The sequence below is a fragment of the Lissotriton helveticus genome, chromosome 6, assembly GCF_964261635.1.
Source record: "Lissotriton helveticus chromosome 6, aLisHel1.1, whole genome shotgun sequence".
In the NCBI taxonomy this organism is placed as follows: Eukaryota; Metazoa; Chordata; class Amphibia; order Caudata; family Salamandridae; genus Lissotriton; species Lissotriton helveticus.
The window spans coordinates 1,603,006,394-1,603,024,284 of NC_136067.1; positions in this window are offsets into that span (position 1 = coordinate 1,603,006,394).

The following is a 17,891-nucleotide window of genomic DNA, read 5'->3' on the forward strand; positions in this document are numbered from 1 at the left end:
AGTGATTTTATCTGAGATTCAAAAGTGAGCTCAGCATCGAATTTAATCCCCAAATTCCTTACCACAGGGGAAGGACAAGGGGGATTTCCCATCTTTGATGCCCACCAGAGGTTAGAGTCAGGTATAGATTTGGAACCAAAGAAAGGAATCTCAGTATTATCTTAGTTCAACTTCAAAAAATGGGTATTCATTCATTCTAGACAGATCTAAGGCCAGATTTAAAAGTACTCAATGATAAAGGAACATTGTTGTGAAATGTCAACAGCAGCTGAGTATCGTCTGCGGATGAAACTACTCTAACTCCGAAAGAATCCACATTATTGGCCAAAGGTGACATATATACATTAAAAAGGGCAGGGTTGAGAGCCAAACCCTGTGGAACATAACAGTCCAAAGGCATTGATGCAGATGTAAAGGGAGGGAGAAAGACAGCCTGCATGCATTTGTTAATAAAGGACTTAAACCATGACAAGGCACGGTATGTGATGCCCGTACCTTCCAGTCTCAAGCAAAATAGCATGAGAGACCATATCAAATGCTGCAGAAAGTTCCAACAGCATTAACATAACTGAAGAATTTCGGTCAAGATTGCTTTTGATATGCTTGGATACCTCAAGAAAGAGTGGTCTCAGTGTTATAACCATGACGAAAACCTGATAGCGAGTCATGTAGCAGATGGTTTTCCTCCAAAAACAGAGTGAGCTGTCCGTTAACATTTTTTCTACCAGGTTTGCCATAGTGGACAGAAGTTAAATGGGCCTGAAGTTGCTTAAAATCTTACGGTCAGCAGAAGAATTCTTAAGTAAGGAGAGTAGATGTACTTGCTTCCATCCTGAGGGGACCCCTTGCCTGAGGAAGAGATTCGTTGAGTAAGTTGTTCACCAAGGGATTAACCACTGATACTGCCATTTTAAGAATAGTAGGGGGCATGGGTCAAGTGGAGATCCAAATTTACCATTGACTGTGTCATTGGCTGATGCTTCAAGGGAGATGGGAGAGAAACAGGAGAAGCATAGGGTAGGAAAAGAAAGCCTGAAGAGGCAATGGAAGGCTGAGGAAACGGATAGTCAATAACTTTATTATGAAAAAAATCAGAAAGGTCTGCACAGAATTCCATTGCGAGAATGATCGTATTTTTAGTAGCCAGTGGAGAAAGAAAGGCATTAACCACCATAAACAATTCTTTGGGAGAGTTATCTGCCTCAAAGATTGACGGAGCAATGAAAGCTTTATGAGCCATGTAAATAGCTCTATGATATTTCTTGAGAGCTTCCTGATGGGTTGCTTCTACATCATATCTAGTTCTCCGGCACCTCTCCAGCTTATTACAGCTAGCTTAATTTAAGTTTTAAAGCATCTGAGAACCAGGGGGGTGTAGGCTTAGGTTTCTTAGCAGAGTACACTTTCTTAGGTGCAACAGTGTCAATTGACTTCTCAACCAAATCATTGAAAAGAGCGGCATCGTGCTCTAACACCACGATCTGATAGTTAGTGACGGATTGTTGTAAGGCGTCAGCAAAAAGCAAGTCATTGACTTTGTGCCAGGGTCTGGACATCTTTTTGATTGTGCAGGATAGGAGACAAGAGGTGGGACTTAACATCTCAAAAGGATTGAAAACATAATCAGACCATATAAGATTAATGACAGAGAGTATTTTGACCAGGAGAGGACTGGCCAGAATAAGATAATAGGGTATGACCTGCTATATGAGTGGGTACTTTAACAAGTTGTTCGAAAATAAAACCTTCCAAAGTGCCCAGAAATTGTTCTGCCAGTTTGTTGTTGATGTCATCTACATGGAGATTAAACTCTCTTAGCACCATACAATTAGCATGGAGTGAATAAAGTTGGCCTAATATCCCAGAAAGAGATTGTAATGATTTGGCTGATGCAGCAGTGGGAGAATTACTGAGTGCACCAGAGACAGAGAAGGTGGCGGAAAGAGTAATGGTGAACATCATGCTTTCCATATTGTCATTGTTGATAAACTTAGAGAGAGAGCACAGAGATGACGCACAATGTATAATTTTATTATCTCGATCATGGTGTTTGATTGAGAATTCCTCTGGAATGGCTAGTGATGTATCCGGCACCAAACTGTCTTTGAACCACATTTCTGTAAAGAACAATACATCCCAGTTATCAGCTGACCGGTTATAAATGTCCAGAGCTTGCTTAGGTAGGGATAGGCAATTCACCAACTGTTCCCTAAATTATCCTGTTTTTTAAACTGAAAAGACTACAAAAGAGCCATCCGAAAGTAAGGGTCCCAAGAAATTGTTGAAAGAGGGGGGTGCTTAATCTAAAGATGAAACAGTAAAACTGCAATTCGGGCAAGTGAAGTCTGTATCTGAGCTTGCAGCAAAAGGAATTCCCAAATGAACGCATTGCATAGGGCATAATACCCACAGCTCCCGCTTGGTATATTTAATAGAAGGTGCCGGATCTGGTACCTCATGGACGGCAGTGCTGGCCGTGATCCGGATGCGGGTGGACGCAGACGGGATTGCTTTAGATGCGCCTTTGGTACTCCAGTAGCTTGACCGCTGCACTCGTCCGGTGCATCAGCTGGTTCAAATAGCAAGGGAGGAGAGAAAGACTAGAGCACAGGCTCACGAAAATGTCAACTCTAGGAGGTCAAAACGGAAGTTGAGGTACAAACAAAGCGTCTTTGAAGTAGACCATAACACAGTACTAGATAATGTTGTTTTGGAATCACACGTTTCCCCATAAAATCCTTAAAAGGTTAAAAGACAGAGTTCAACTATACTCTGCCTGCATAAACAGAGGGAAGTGACCTACTAAAACAGACTACCAGGGACCAGAAAGGAATATGCAGAGACAGCAGAGATTTTTAGCAACGAATAAATCAACTGAACAAAGTGGTGATACTGTAAAAAGTGGAATATTGAGCCTAGAATTATATGCATGAATGCTATTTCTCTTCAAGAAAGTACACCGCTTCCTTTGGGAGGAGATTCTACCACCTGCTCATTAAATACCACCTTTTGATGAGAGTAATACCTTTCTGTCATGAAATTAAGCTTTATTGCCTTGTATTGATTTTAAGAATATACATACCGGTCTAATTTGCTATGAATTTTAGCTGTATGCTCCAACTGGCAATTTTCTAACAGTCAGTTGATATTTTGCTATGCTGCTTTCTAATTTACGTTACATGCAATTTAGACTTTAGGCTTCACAGCATGTTGTGCTGTATTTTTAACAGATGGTGCACCTCTTAGCAGGAATTGCCTCAACAGAAAGGAAGCAGGGTACCGTTGCACTGAGCTCCACACTAACTCCTGGCACTAGAGGTAAAGGAGAAATGTATCCTGGGAAGTGGGGGGAAAGCAGCCCATTGCCAAACCTGGCAAGTTGATAAAAGAATGAGTGCAAATCGAGCTTACCCTGCTAGTTTGTACCAGGCTTGAAAACACAGAGTCCCCTTATTTTACCTTCACAGATTTTTAAATCATCATCCAATCACCTGCTGTTATATCCTTGCCCCCTGGATAACCCTTCCTATCAAAATTCTCTTTCATCCTTAACTACCTTGCCCTGACTTTATCAATGATCTTGCTTGCACTAACCTTTTTTTCTGCCTTATCCACCCTTTTCCCCAGCCATGAAGGAAATAAGGTTGTGTGTGCTTTTCTGCCCCTTAGAAGTTCGAAAGGATAACTCCAGTAGTGCAGTGAGGTGAGGTCTTATAATTCCATACCTTCTCTTCCAGAAACTTCCCTACATCTCTGCTAGAAGCGATAGCTCACTGAATCCCTTCCTTCAGAACTTTATTACCTCGCTCCACAAGTCCATTAGAGTCTGGTAAATACAATGCCACCTTGCAATGTTTTATATCTTGTATATTCAGAAATCTACACATTTTTTCTGACATAAAATGTGTTCCATTATCAGTAACTATAGATCTAGGAGCCACCTCCAACCAAAATATATTTTCCAAAAGTTCAATTGTATTATCAGTATCCGATGCTTCCACAAATTTGTAATCCATCCATTTCAAATAGTAGTCCCCAGCCAAAATTAGGTATTTCATTTCAATTGGTAATACATTGTATGGCCCTGAGAAGTCCAGCCCAATTTTCTCCCAGGCTGTCTCGGGGAACTGAGTTGGATGGAATGGTGTGTGAGCAGTCTTCCAATGCTTGTCCGACAGCAAACACTCCTCGTAATTATCCACTAAACTCCTGACTTGGGAGTCTATGGCAGACCACCAATAGTGTTGCTTTACCCTCATGCTTGTCTTGGTAACCCCCATGTGACCCTGATGAGCTACCTTTATGATGGAATCCCGCAAATCCGCTGGAAATTAATCTGTCTCCTCTCATGACTATGTTATCCTTCACTGATAGCTCATCCGACACCTGCACAAAATGTATCAAGTCCCCAGACAAACTTCTTGCTTCCGTCCATTTCTGAGAGGAATACTCCAACACCTTGGAAAATATATCATCCTTCCCAGTAGCATCTCTCCATTCGCTTTCTGAAATGACCGAATCCCAGTCCTCAATCACATCCACCACAGCCATGCACTCCACCTCCTCCTTAATCAGATCCTCCTCCTCATCATACCCCATCGACATTCTAGATAAACAAACTGCACGGAATTTCTTTCCCCCTGGAACGTGCCTCATCTCGAAATTATACTCCTGTAAATTCAATACCAACCTGGTCAGCTTGGCTGACATGCTGCTACCAATAACCCTTCTAAAGGTGAAGGTTAGGGGCTTGTGGTCCGTGCAGATTTCGAACTTAAGACCAAAAATGTACATTTTGAATTTTTGAGCCGCCCTGACACAAGCTAACACCTCTCGCTCAATGATACTATATGACACTCGAACGGCTTCAGAGATCTAGAGGCAAATGCAACCATCTGCTCCCTGCCATCCACCCACTGGCTGAGCACAGTTCCCAAACCTCTCAAGCTAGCTTCTACCATTATGACTGAGGTACAATCCTCTCTAAAAGCATGTAGGGCCTGGGCAGAAACAACTAGATCCTTCACTCTTGCAAAAATCTCCTCAAGTTCCCCTGACCACACACATTTTTTTACCTTTCTTGAGCAATGCACATAATGGTTCCACAGTCTGTGCATAGTTAACCACAAATTTGGCAAAATATTCCGTCAACACACAAAAGAGTGAAGCATATCCTTATCACAGGGAGCCCTTGCAGCTTTTATTACCCTGATCACCAAAGTTGGGTTTTATGCCTGCCTCTGACACCGTGTGTCCCAGATACTCCAACTCTCTCACTCCAAACTTGCATTTATCCTCCCTCACTGTCATGGCTCTTTCCCCCAGAATAGACAACACTTTCTTTAGAAGCCTGTTATGCACTTCTAAACTTTTTGCAAATGCCAAAATATTGTCCAAGTAAGCTTGCAGTACTTTGTGCCCTTAAATAATATGTCCACCAGCCTCTGAAAGACGCTGGATGCCAACGCTAGGCCAAACGGAAGTCTAAGGAACATATATGCTCCAAAAGGAGTTACAAAAGTTGTTAGTTCCTGAGACTCCTTTGCCAGAGGGACCTGATGGTAGGCTGATTTCAGATCAATCAAGGAGAACCACCTGGCCCCTCCCAAATTTGCCAAAAGTTGCTGAATCCTAGGGAGAGGGTGTCAGTCCACTGCGATGTTCTTGTTTAGACCCCTGAGGTCCACACACAACCCGATCTCACCAGTTTTCTTGCATGCTACTACAACGGGTGCGACCCATTGTGATGACTTAGTGGGTTGTATAATAGCCTGAGTACGTAACCCTTCCAGCATGGTTCTTAACTCCTCTCTCACTCTCAAAGGTACCGGCCGTACCATGTGCATAACTTACTGGACCCCAGGCAACAACTTAATTTTGTGTTCCACTCTTTTTACCGGACCCACCTGATCACTGATCGTAGAACGGAACTTGGCAAATAGCTCCTTTGGGTCTAATCCAGACTCATTCACGTTACACACTGACATTTCCCTTACCCTTATAGGATTGTCATCCCCTAGTACCAAGTATAGGCCCATTCGAGCTAAGTCTCTCCATCCTACTATGTTCTTTCCTTTGACGGCCGCATACACCTTAGTGTAAATTTCCCGACCCATAACCTGTACATTGGCCATAAAGAACCTCACCATGTCAATATCCTTCTCTCCAAAGGCTTTGGGGTTTACAACAAATTTGGGCAAGGAAATGTCTTCACACCACTCTTCACAGAATGTGGAATCACATAGGATCGTTATGGGCGGCCCTGAATCTGCCATAACCTGGAGCTCTACTCCATCAATGACAGCTGTGCATAAAGGACCCTCTATCTCGACAGCCTCCACCTCATAATCCAAAGCTAACAACACATTGTTTAGAGATTCTGAGCATAGGTCCACTTCCACGTCCACACTGCCAACCTTTGTCGGCTTCTTCTGACTTCTGCATACTTTCTGAAAACGGCCAATCTTTTTGCGAATGGAACAACGTTTACCTAAAGCAGGACACCCTGAAGAGTTACTGAAATAAAATTTAAAGCCACACCTATAGCAAAGGTTTTACCCAGTTTTTTTGTAAAGGCTTTTGTAACTTATCTGTAGTGCCTACAGCATACAATCCCTCTTCAAAGAACTCCTCCTGGGCTGAAACCAAATTAACTTTAGGCGCCAAATCCAATTGCATTGCCTTCATCGAAATGGCAGATCTCTCAATATTCAGAGCTAACTTGCTCACCTCAGGCAGTGATGGATTTTTACAATTTAGTAATCTTTCTTTAATTTTACGAGATGCGCAATTAAAAACGAACTGGTCTCTGATGTAGTTATCCAATAATGGACCAAATCCATAGGAGGTTGGCAATACCCTCAAAGCTGATTTGCATTCCTCCACTTTCTCTTCCAATTGTTTCCATTTGTGAAAATTATGTCTTTCCAACATTATGTTTGGTGTGTCAGAAAATTGTTTTTTTTTTATCTGGCTATCGCTTCCATAGAGATATTCCACAGTCTGTCCCTTGACTGCCCCAGAGGAGGAGGTATTGGGGGAAGACTATGAAATGTACGCTGCGCAGCTTGGCCCAGGCTTCCAAACAACAGGGCGAACTTATGTGCAGGTGTATACTCTGTCGCATCAATGGCTACCAAATGGTTTTCGAATAGTCTAACCCATTCAGACCACATCATTATAGGTTTCCCTGGTTTCCCCAGAAACGGGGTGGTTTTGTGATCTGGTGCGGGGTTGACATTTTTCTTTCTGGGGGGTAACTTATTGTAAAACAATTTTCTCAAGATGATAATCCACATGCCTTAAAATTGCTCTCAACCCCTGCAAAATGTTACAACGAATACAACTAGTGGGAATTCCAATAATCGAGGATAGATAAAAGCCAGAAGTCAAAACAAACAAAAAGCGTCTTTTAAGTCTTCCCAGCAGCTCACCAGGACACAGCCCCCTCAGACCCGTGGCGTTTGACGTGTGAACAAACGTTGCTCCACTGACAGCCGTTCCACGCTATCAGCGGTAACGCCTCCCCAGCTCTAATACGCCACAGTACACACACCGATGCTCAAAGAGTCAGCAGGCGCAGCCTCACCATCACCATCACCAAATTTGGTAAAAGTATAGGTATTACTCCAGAATCGTTGTTTAGTTTAAAGAAGTACTTTATTCCATGTAGACTTCACCCACAGCATGAAGCGTGTCGCTGGGCTGAAGTTTGATCTGCAACTGTCGTTGTGCATCGAACTCAGCACCACCACGCACTCCATTCACAAGCGGTCATTGGTGCACCATAACATTCTTATATAACATTCTTTGTACCTAATACAAACCACTACAATGATGAAAAAAACTCATGCAGATAAGGCCTAACTCGTAATGGAGCCCTTAGTTGAGAGATCAGGAATAATTTGGAAACCCAATCTGAGTTGTTTTATTGAGAGACCATCAGAGTTGTTGCATATTGCTCATGTACCTAAAACTCAATAGATGTTCAAATTTGACACAAACCTAATTTATGCATACTGTAAGTAAAATACTGTGCCATTTCGTGGCCTGATCGTGAAACATCTCATTATATTCATTAAGTGCTTAGAAAAAGGGTTAATGTGAGATTGTTTAATTTAGTGGCAGGAGTAGATAACGTGTTGATGTTTATGAAAGAATAGAATCATCATGAATTTTGATGGTTTGGTAAATGCATAGAAGCACTGAATGTTTGATCATTCATTATTAATGTTTAGGGGAAACAAAAATTGTGAGCCTATTGCATAATCTATTTTGGAAGTTTGTTGTATACTCAAGTTCTATGGATTAAAGTATGGTAAATTGTGTTTAATCTGATTTGTTATGAATAATTCGGGCATGTGAAATAATCCTTGATTGGAATTTGATATGCTTTTTATGCAATGAAAAATATATATTATTATTTGTAATCTTAGACTGGGCATGTTTATTCGAAGCAAGTCATTCAGCCTCAGGAAAAAGTTGTTTGCATTGGCGTATGTACTGTATTTGAAGGCGTTATGGTTTGAAGTTTTTAAAATCTGGGACCAAAAGTGGGCTTTCATAAATATGTAACTCGCTAGGGTGTGCGGTCATGGGGCAATCGAAAACAATAGCATTAATAAGTTAATATCCACATATTGCTTGGGGATATTTATCAAAGACACACCCTCTTTTTCATTTAGCCCCTTAAATGCCCTAACCCATCAGTGTGCTGTTCTTCTCTTTTTTGCCATTGTGTTTCTTTCTGTTGTTTGCTTTTGTTTGATGATATATTGGATTGATTTGTTCATGTACTATAGTCTTTTATGATCCAGGGGCTCACCCTATAATAAATATATTGCAGCAATCCATAAACCAGCCTTTTTCTATGTTTTCACTTTTTCTCCATATCTTACCCTGAAGATGCTGAGGAAGATTTTCAAATTGTTCCAAATTAACACCAGAAAAATCGGCACGCATGCCCTTATCACAAGCAAGCTGGGCTACCCTCTATGCCGGGATCAATTAAACAAAAGCACCAGAAGGCTGCTGACTATTGAGAACTCGGCAACCAGAATCCCTCTCAACCTTCCACGTCACACTCTCATCATACCACACCTGAAGGAGCTCCACTGACTCCCCTTCACAAAGAAGCAAAATTTAAACTCCTCACTCACATTTGTAATGCACAACATAACACTGCCCAGTATACCTCCACAATCTCATCTGCTTTCACAAACGTTCCAGACACCTCCACTCAGCCTCCTACTTGCACAAATCCCATACATGCTGAAAACCAGTTCTGGCAGCAGAACCTTCTCCGACATGCTCTTAACGCATGGAACGACCTGCCGTTACACATAAGAGCCTCCTCACTTGTTGAAGCCTGCAAGAAGGTGAACACCTAGCTTTTCAAATAGTCCCACTAGGCCCTGGTGTGATTAGACTCACACATGCTCAGCGCCAAGATACCTCCCAGGTTATAGTGCACTCTACAAATACGATAACATAACTCCATCTGTTGTGTGTAAAAGGAAGGAGCATTAAGTGGGACCATGGTAAACAAATTAGTGTCTATTGGAATGCCACTCATGGGCAATTGACGTTTGCCTGATGAGCCACAGGTAGAGGCAAGCAGGTGTGCTGTTTTCTTCAGCTGTAGATGAAGTAGCTCAACATGCCTTGGCCGATTTTGCAACTGGTGCAGAACCCAAAAGCTGCCTTGGCCTTAGGTGAGAGTTAGTTTGAGCACGGCACAAGGTCAGGCCCATTCATTGTCATTTGCAGAATGACAATGGGTTGACCTGAGCAGGTATAGCATGTGGTGCACATGTGCCGTCCCGCGAGGTGCTTCTTATGAGAAGCATGATTTACAGATCTTGGTGTGGACAAGAGGCTTTTGTTCCATGCAGCAATCCACAATGATCAGACAGACAAGCTGCAGGTGTCTACAGCCATGTTTCCCCGATTAGGAGTTTTAATCCAATGCTTGTGGACGGCTCAATAGCAATCAAACAAGAGAAAAATCACTAAGAACTCCAGAATGTTTAAATACATTTACAGAAAAATATGAATAGAGACAGGTAAAAAGAAAACACCTTTTTGACAATGTTGATGTAAAAGTCTGTATTCACCCTCTATGTTGGGGTTTAACTGGGAGAGGCAGGGGAGGCATAGAGAAAGGAGAGTGAGACATAAAGAAAGAAAGAGAGAGAGAGAGAATGGAAATGAGGGAGAGGGACAGAGAAACAAACATAAGGGAATTGGGGAAATGAAACAGAAAAACAATTGAGGGAGAGAAGAGGGAAGAAAATAATTCAGAATAAGCAAATGGAAGGTGAGAGGGAAGATACCAAGGAGAAGCTCAAGTAAGAAAAGACTGAGTGGAGAAAAGGTTGGAATGAGAGATTGGTATAGAGAGAGAGTGATGGATGGAAAGCAAAAGTTGAGAGAAAAGAGGTGGCAAAGGGAGAAAAAGTGAATGGTTAATGATGAAGTAAATGATGGCTAGAAAAGAGGATTTCATACATTTCCTACAAACCAGATTTTTAACATAACTATATTTATCTAAATGGGGATATGCAAAAAATCTAGCATGGATCCGGCCCTCCAAGACCAACTTTCGAGGACCCTGGCTTAGGACCTCAGATACACTCTCTAGTTCTTTGAAGGACCAGCAATCTACTGCTTAATTTAGAGGTTGGTTGGGTACCTAGAGAAAGTGCTGAATTTGTAGTAAAACATACCAGTGGAATTTCCTTTGGGGACGGGATAGTACGGTAAAGGAATTGCCACCAGCGCGTTCTCCTCTGGTTTTAACACTTCCTTCAGAAATAAGTGGTTTTTACATTACCACACCACTCTAAATCACGTCCTTGGTCTGCCCACTAGCACAGGTAGAACAAGGCCCCCCCACTTCCCTGAATCACCCTTTGAAGAATGTGAAACTCAAACCATTCACAAGGATAGCAATCCAATGAATTACTATGAGCGATGGTCTTCTACAATGTCAAGGTTTTCTAAAGCAAGTAGTCACTGACTGCAGCTATGCAATAAATAAAACACAATGGAGTATGACACTAGGTTTAGTACAGGAGAAAAAGGATTTCATTGCATGGATGGAAACAAGTATAAGTGACACAAAAAGAACACAGTTGAAGAAAGGGAGACTTTAAAAACAGAAAACATGGCTGAAGTAAGACTCAAAGAGGAGAACAAAATTGTAAGAGGGTGGAAAAAGGACATGGGAGGTAAAAAAAAGAATAAAAGTAAACTTACTTGCAAGACATGAGTGAAAGAGGGGAATTTATAGAACGAGAGAAAGAAAGTCAGAGAGAGGGAAAGAGAGGCTGAGCGAGGCAATTGGGGAATAAGAAGGTGACTAAGGGGGAGAGAAAGACAGGAAAAGATGGAAAATAAGAGATGAGAAAAGAGTAGAGGAAGAGAATGATAAAGGGGATGGGAGAGAAAATAAATAGAGGGGAATTAGAGCAAGACGGAAGAAGCTATAGAATAAAAAGTTGGTATGAGAGATGGAGAGAGTTATAGAAACAAAGAAAATCCAATAAATGCATTGAGTAAGAATGTGAGAGTGGAAGTGAAATAAGAAAGTAAACATAAGGGAGAGAGTAATGAACTGTTAATATGTGTTGGTGAATGAAAGCAAGGGCATAGTGACTAGAGATAATGAATGTGAATGAAAGCCTGCAGTTGGAGTGATATTGTGTAGCATGTCAAGCAGATCCAGATAATGTCTCCTCTCACAACACAAAAGTAATCAAGTACCAAGCTGTCTAACACCCTCAAGATATCACATTCAGAGAGACGTCTGTGGATTCCTGATAGACTTTGATGTGTACAACCATCGATGGCTGAGGTATACTAGTAAAGTCATTGATCTGAAGGTAAGCAAGAACGTTTGGGGTCTGAAATTGAAGGGGGGTTATAATGGCTTGAAGATGAACAGGAACCTCATCGGCCTAAAGTGAGCGGAGCTTTGATGATCAATGTCTTTGAGAATAAGCCTGATCAGGGGAAGGTGTACCAAATAAATTACAATGAGAAGTAGTCTCAAGCAACACATGGTGAGCAGGGACCGTAGTGGCAAGCAGGAGACTTTTAGACGTGAGAGTGAATAAGGCTTTGGTGAACTGAAAATGAGCATAAACCTCAGGAACCTGATCATGAGCTGCAGGATCAGGAACCTTAATAAAGTAATGCCCCTGAAACAAATGTTAATCCCCATTGGCCTTTGGGAGAAATAACGGTAAGCAGGAGCTTCAAAGATCTGGCGGTGACCGTGAGCCTCATGCACTTAGGGTTAGAAGAGCAGAAAGGAAACTACGCAGAATTATCAGCTTTGCAGAATCTCATAGTTCACACTGTTCTCAGAGAACAGAAGGTACCCTGATGCTTCTAGGTAGAGTGAGCAAGAGCTACTGGGACTGAGGTTAAACAGGGAAATTGGGTATCCAACGATGACCTGGAAGCTAAGGACATCCAAGAGTGAGCTTGAGCCTTGGGATCTGGGCCTGAGCTGGTTCCCCAGGGGACATAAGAGTGGAAATGGGTGTAAAGGTCCTATTCATTAAGTGGCTAGGTGAGGGACCAATTGAAGTCCTTAGGACAAGCATTAGTCTTGGGTCTTTGAGATTGAACAGAAGCCTAGAGACTTGAGGATGAGTGTGAACATCTGGGGTCATTTTGATAAGTAGCAGGTAAGATTCCCTGTAAATGGCCAGGGGTTTTAGGATCTGATAGGTAATTTAGAGATCAGAAAGTGAGCTTGGGAACCTAAGAGTGAGCAATGGATTCAGGGACCAGAGGGTGAGAAGATATATTGACCTGAAGGTATGCATCAGAAAACCATTGGGTGAGCTACAGTGGAATAATTGTGTTTTCTGTCTTGGTCAATGCAACTGACCCTAGAGCCTTTAAAAAGTTTAATTTACCACATATTTCTCCCCAAATTAACTAACCACACTACGTTTCAAGAAAGGGTGCGACTGTGTGCCCTTCCAATTTTTGGTTCCAATTTTACCCCTAACTCAGCTTTTCATTGACATGAGTAATAGCAAAAACGCGCATTTACAGTTCTATGATAATGCAAGACTATCACCAAGCACTACCCAAAAATACACTATTTATTTTAACAGGATGTTCATTCCTTGTAGTCATAAAAGAGGATGATGCAGAATTAGAGCAATAGCCACGTATAATATAGTGGTTGTTTGCTTTCATGGGCTGTGGTAACCACACATGGCTTAGAACAGGCTCTCTGAGACCATGAATGAAGAACATAAGCACCTGTCTGTTTGACATGCAATCTCCTTCTCTCTCATTCTCTTTTTAGCTCTCTCTAACTCCCTCTTCTCTAATGCTATCTCTCTGCTTTCTTCCCTGCCTCCCTCTTTTCTCGCTTTCTTCTTCTATCTCATTCTCTCTCTCAGCCTCTCTTTCCTTCTCTCTTCCTCTCCCTTCCTCTCTACCTCTCTTTTTTCTCTCACTCAGTTTCTTCCATTTCTTCCCCTCACTCTTTCTGCATTTATCTCTTTCTCTTGCACCCTCATTCTCATCATCTGCATATTTTTCTTTCACTCACTGCTTACTTGCTATGATGGTATAGTGAATTAAAGTAACAACTGGTGAGGCTCTAAGCATTCTCTCTCCTGTTGTTTCTTTCCAGCACTGTCCCAGCCTGTCCCCAGGAGATAGCACAGCTATTTATGAAGGAGCTTACCGTCCTTACAATGAATCTCTCTGTGGGTACTGTGATGCCTTATTAAAAAATATTTTAGAACTATATTGGGTTTTCCAATTTTTAACTTAGCTATGTGATAGCTGTGTCCAGGCAGTGATGGTGGATATTTTCAGGTGGGCATACATCCTTGTAACTGTGTAGAAGAGAAGGCCACACCCCCCTGTGTGGAGTCATAACATGGGGGGGGGGGACAAAGCCGGACCCAGGGAGCCAGTGGAGAGATCAAATGCTGGAGTGGGGAGTGAGGGGGAAAAGGGAAGGTGGGAGTGGGGATGGGTAGAACAAGTTGTTCAGTCAAATAAATGTAGCTCCCGATGGCGTGAGGGCTGGAAGTACATGTAGTCTAATTTAGAGAAGTAGTCAATCAAGGAATGCCAGTGGTAGCTGAATCTCTTCTGTGTGGAAGATTTTGTGGGTTAGATGTTTCATTGCTAGGATCTGTCAGAGTTTATGGAACCAATATGCAAGCAGAGGGGCTTCTGGCCGTTTTCAATGAAGTGCCAGGAGCTGTTTAGCCTCACCCAACATGTGATGGGTTAAGCCCCAATCGGCATGCATCATGCACTCTAGAGTGAAAGGTTTCATGTCTAGGACCAAGGTAGCAGGATCAGGTGGAAGAGGGAGCCCCAGAACTCTCTTGAATGCCCTAGGATTTCTTTCCAGTATGTTTGAATCACTGAGCAGGACCACCAGATGTGTAGAAAAGTGTCCGCCTCCGTGTGGCAGTGGCAGCATGTTTGGGAACATTGGGGTACATCCAAGACAGCTTGTCAGGGGTCAGGTACCATTAATACATCACCTTTAGAGTAGGGTAGGGTGAAACTCACGGAGGTTCACTATGCGGAATCCCACGAAGTTACAGAAACCAGCTAAATTCAGCAGAATTCCGCCTACGGGCAGAACATGTTGCAATTTAGTGCCGATTGCACGAGCAGTCCTGAAAATCAGAGTGAACAGCCATTTAAATTGATTTTGCTACCGCTCATGTAGAAAATCTACTCGAGCTGCAGCAAATCAACGCGAATGCCAGTCACCTGACGGTGAACGCGCGCAAACTCCGGCGACTGCCTGCATAAGAAAATCACTGTAGGGGATGTCAAATCTGGCACACATCCTGCAGTCTCGGGGGAAGGGGGGGGGGGGGATTTGGCAACAAGGCGATTGGCATAATTTAGCCAGAACTCCACATCAAAGAGTAATATGGAGTGGCCAAAATTCTGCTAATTCCGTAGGTGTAATGAAACATTCTGCCCACCCCTACTTTTGAGCCACTTCTCTCTGAGGAATGCTTCTGTGGGTTTTGGGGATCCCCCTCCAGAGATCATCTCAGTGTAAGTGCCCAAGATAAGACCTTTCGTGCCTGAGAAGGATCACACCAATTTCTCAACTAGGGTGGAGGATCTCATTGCTGCTTGTATGTTTGCAGAATATAGGGCCCAAGGCTGCAACTGACAGTGCTGGAAGCGAGCTGTTTCTGGGATCCGGAATTCTTGTTTCCATTGTTCGAAGGATTTGGTGAGGGGACCCTTAAACAGATCACTGAGGGTCCTACAGCCCCCCCCCCCCCGACCATGCACATGATGGTCTGAAGTCGTGGTCCAGGGAGAAATCTAGGTTGCCTAGGAGTTGGGTGTTGACAGAGGGGCAAGATGTGAGTCCCTTGGCCCCCATATAGTTCGATATCTCTAGGACAGTTCAGGTGGGCATGACTGTGTACGCATTCTTAGGGTGGTGGTGTTTTGGCGGCCAGGTCTCATAGTGACCTGCATGCTACTTCTGGATCCATACATTTTTAGCCAGGCTTCTCAGATTCTCTCACCACCCATTCCACGATGTAGCTGAGGTGGGTTGCCTAATAATATTTGATTAAATTGGGGCGGATCAGTCACCCAATGGAGCGCAGGAGTAGCAACAGCTAATTTGAAATGTGTGGTTTCACTCTACCCCACATAAAGGTGCGCAGCATGTTTTGAATTGTGAAATGTCTGCCTCAGGTATTGGGTGGGGAGTGATTGGAACATGTAAAGGTCCCTGCGCACTGCATTTATGTAGACAACATTTATTGTGACCTAGCCAAGAGATGTAAAGGGGTCTCCACCTCCGTGGTAGGGCCGGCTAGTTGGATTGACTCCAATTCTAAAGGTGGGGTGTGATGACTAAGCCTATGTAATGGATAGATTTGGGTGCCCAGGGGAAGAGAGCTATTGTCTTAAGGTGGTCAAGAAGATCCCCAGGGATAGTGAGGTTCGGGGCCGGGGATTTCATTATGCTGATTTTGAAACCGGAGACCTTCTTGATGCTTTTCAGTACCTGGACAACTGCTGGGAAAGAGCCCCCAGGATAGGTCAAGGTTAGGAAGAGATAATCCACAAACAGGTGTACCTAGTGGCTAGTCCCCACAAATGGGATCCCTGACATTTCTGAAGTATCTCTAATCCAGATACCTAGAGGTTCCACCATGAGGGCAAATAGGAGAGAGGGGTGTCCCTGCTTCATGCCCAGCTCTGTCTAGAAGGGGGGAGAGTGCTGACTATTGAGGCGTATTTGGTGGGAGATGCATAGGCCATCATAATCCTGTTGTTCACTTTTGGCCCCAGTGCAATTTTGCATTGGACAGCCATTAAGAAACACAGCTGACTTAGTTGATTGCCTTCTTAGAAACTAGGGCGAGAAGTAGGGAAGGGTATTATGTTTGACCTGGTATGCTGGGCATCTGACATTGTCTGCTTCCTGTCGGTGGTGGATAACCCTCATTTGGTCAGGGTTGACCAGATTGGATAGGAGGGGTTCCAGTCAGTGTGGCAAGACTTTAATGTGTAGCCTGGCATTTGTGTTTAAAAGAGCTATAGGTAGGTAGAAGACGCAGCAAGTAGGGTCTTTCCCGGGTTTCAGGATAAGTATTAGCTCGGCCTTGCACATTCTCGGGCCATGCTTGTAGTTGCAGTAAAGGAGTTGCAGAGCACGGTGAGGCGATCTGGGAGTAAGGCCAGAAAGGTTTTAAAAATGTGACGTGGAGATCATCATGCCCTAGGGTTTTCCCCCCGGGGAGCCTCTTGAGTGGTTCACAAATCTCCGTGGGATGAATTGAAGCCTCAAGGAGGTCCCAATGTGTAGTATGTAGGTGGTCCCATTCTCAGAAGGAAAATTATGTCTGTATGGCTTGGGGGTTTACGTTCCCAGTTTCCTAGTCACCCAGGTGCCGTCCCTCTTTCGGATGTGAGCTATTATGTCCCTTTGGCCTCCTTCAGGTGGTGCCTGATGAGAGTGAGTAAGAAGGTGTCCTGGGCGGTGTTGGGGACATTGATATTGAGGTCTGTGTATTGGGTAGCCCTCTATGACCAGGTTTAAGGAAGCACCCTTCCTTGTCTTTGCTGGCTTGGATTTGTCCCTTGCTCTCATGAGTTTTGCAGAAGATTGCAACTCACGCTAACTTTCAGATAGGGGGGGGCCCAGAAATCATGTGGGTAGCATGGGTGACACATGCAGGGTTGGTCCCTCGTTAGAAGGTGGATTTCCTGTAAGAAAGTTATGTCTGGGTCATGTTGGGTGAGATATCTCCAGATTTGGGCCCGCTTGTTGGGGGAGTTGAGCCCCCTTGACATTTAAAGAGGGGAGTTTCAAGGAGTTTGGGTCTCCTGTTTGGTGAAGTTAGGGTGGGCACTCTGCCTTGAGATTGACACCCGTATTTGGACCCCAGACCTTAGCCCCTTACAGTTCTGTTCCCCCTGGGATAACATGAGGAATACCAAAAGCACTACTTCAAAAAACAGATGGCCAACAGGGCCATGAATGACGACATCCTTACAAGTGTTGCGTGGGTGACGTCTCTGACCCACCCAGGTCGAGGTTCAACCCTCATGGGTGGATGTATGGGGGTTGAGCAAGAGGGTGGGAGAAGGGAGCACCATTGTGGCACAGTCTTGACAGTTCAAGGTTGGCTGATCCACTGTTAGCACAGCCTCTCCTGTGACCCACTCGGGCAGATATTGTCGTCGGTTGGATCTAGTCTGCTAAAGGTACATAGGGGTACAGTCCGGCGAGGCCCTTCGAGACCCCAGGAGTGGGTTAGGGGGGAGTTCAGGCTTTGTAGTTGAGCTACAACATCTTCTTTGGTGGTGTTGGAGGATTTTGGCCTGACTGCGTGACCTGG